Source organism: Pteropus medius, unplaced genomic scaffold (assembly GCF_902729225.1).
Source record: "Pteropus medius unplaced genomic scaffold, Ma_sr-lr_union100, whole genome shotgun sequence".
NCBI classification, from domain to species: domain Eukaryota; kingdom Metazoa; phylum Chordata; class Mammalia; order Chiroptera; family Pteropodidae; genus Pteropus; species Pteropus medius.
Genome location: NW_024354550.1, coordinates 4,418,408 through 4,420,908, shown reverse-complemented (window position 1 = coordinate 4,420,908; position 2,501 = coordinate 4,418,408). Strand labels below are relative to the sequence as shown.

Below are 2,501 nucleotides of genomic sequence, written 5' to 3'. Positions count from 1 at the left end.
ATAATACATTCAGAATTCTTATATATAAAATTATGTATAAAATACATATGAAAGAAACAAACAATATTTACCCTTACTACTCGTGATCTACTCTGGCACTTTTCTTTTATACCTTATTCTATTTTATTTAAAATAATATTATTGATTTTGTAATCCCTAATTGTATCATGAAATAAATTTAGTAGGCTTTGATCAGTATTAAAGAAATTCTAAATGCATTGCTCATAATGGCTTGACATTATTTTGTGAAATTTTGTTTTAGTCATACACAATGTATATTTATATGTATGTATGTTTGAGAGTGTAATAATAAGTTTTGATGTAATGCGAAATATCAAAAAGATAGGATGAATGTCTCTGCTCTATACTATTCCACATCAAATTAGGAATTGAGAGGAAAAAAATTAGGTCAGTAAGCTGAATCTGGGACTGCACAATAAAGCCTAACATTTATCCATGTTAGAATTTTAAAAATCAATATTTGGCAAATATTTATTATTATGCTTTGGCATAATTGTTACTTTCTGTCTTCATTTCTCCTGATATTGATTAAATATTGGTAAAGTCACATTGAGAAATTCTAAGTGGCTTCAGCTAAACTGAGAAAACAAAGAAAGGGCTATTTTAGTCTTTCTAGACTAGTAAAAATGGACTGATAATATGTTTGTATTCAGGAGTCTAGATGTGATTGAAGTTGTTGATGCCAGGGGAGTGGAAGAGGAATAAATAAAGAAATGAAGTCTACAACCATACTACCATGAACAAGCCCAATCTCATCTGATCTTGGAAGCTAAGCAGAGTAGGGCCTGGCTAGTACTTGGATGGGAGACCGCCTAGGAAGTCCAGATACTATAGGTGTGAAAAATAAAAAAATAAGCTCCTTGAAATCTATGAGGTCAACCAAGGGTTGCCTCGCCTAAAAAAAAAAAAAAAAAAAAAGAAAGAAAGAAAAATCTGAAGGATTTGAGTCTGGTTCCTTTCAATGCTTACTTAATAATTTTGTTCTTATTTTTAAACAGAAAGGCTCATAAACAACTAGAATGGCACAAATACACCACAGGCCTCAGGAAAAACATTACAAAAATACAGACAGAATTAGTGACAACAATTAGAAATTATTTACTTTTTCCTTATGTCTAGGTCCATCCTGTTTCTCAAATAATAGCTGGTAAATTTTATTATCAGGTTATAATCCTCTATTTTCCATAGTTTGAATAATTTGAAAATGAATTATTCTAAAATATTTTCAGATAATTTTAAGCTTAATTAAGTAATACTTTTAGAAATATTATCTTGTTTAAAAATTTCTTCCCTATCCTAAATCTATAAAGATATTTACTTATGTTTTCTCAAAAATTTTAAAGCTTAATTTTTTTTTAATTTTACATATTTAAGCCATTAGATATTTTTGTATATGGTGTGATGCAGGAATCCTATATTTTCTTTTTCATTAAGTTTTCTGAATTATTTTCTATTGTTCTACAAATCTGCCACATATCGAGATTTTACTGATGTGTGTTTCTTTCCAGATTATATGTATTTATCAATTCCACAGTTCTATGTATTTATCAATCTACGGCTATCACAATCTTAATCACTAGAGCTTAAAATGTCTCAGCATTTAGATGTGGTGCCATAGTGTACTGGTTAGCACATCTGCTTTACATGTAGATGGTCCTGGGTTCACACCTCAGAGAATTATGTAGTCCATGGTCTATGACCATGCCACCCTAAACAAGCCCAATGTCTGATCTTGGAAGCTAAGCAGGGTTGGGCCTGGTTAGTACTTGGATGGGAGACCACCTAGAAAGACCAGGTGCTGTAGGCATAAATAATAATAAAAAAAGTAAAAAATTAAATGTCTTGATTTTTTTTTTTTTTTTGCTAATTATTTAAAGCTAAGTAACGGATTAGGATTTAGTGGTTTACAACAACAACTAAACATTTACTATCTCTCACATTTTGTACAGTCAGGACTTTGAGAGTGGCTTAGGTGTGCATTTCTGGCTCAGGATCTCATTGACATAAAGATGTTGCCAGAGTTATAGTCATCCGCAGATTAGAAGATTTACATTCAAGGTGGCTCACTCACATGGCTGACAAGTTAATGTTGACTGTTGGTAGGAGAGGGCTCAGTTCGTATCCACATGAGTCACTCCTCATGAATGCTTGGGTATCCTTGCAACATGTCATCTAAGTCGTCCAGTATGAGCAATCCAAGAGAGAAAGAAAGCCACATGGAAGCTGTACTTTTTATGACTTACTTTTGAGGGTCACAAAGCATCACTTCTCCATATCCTATCCATTAGAAAAGATTCACTAAGTCCAGTCTACATTTACAAAGAATTTTTACCACAATATTTACTATTAACTCATATTTTGATGTGATCACTTGTTTATTTTTATTTTGAATAAATTAACATAATGACTTACATTGACAGGTTTTCTGATGTTTTACTATTTATAGGTTTATTCGGATTTCCTATTTTTTGCTGTTAAGT

General features: G+C 31.5%; 2 pseudogenes; both read left to right on the top strand.

Moving 5' to 3' along the window:
- Positions 1-739: 739 nt before the first annotated feature.
- On the top strand, positions 740-858 carry LOC120596673 (uncharacterized; annotated as a pseudogene).
- An 854-nt stretch (positions 859-1,712) lies between these two features.
- On the top strand, positions 1,713-1,828 carry LOC120596675 (uncharacterized; annotated as a pseudogene).
- Positions 1,829-2,501: the final 673 nt, after the last annotated feature.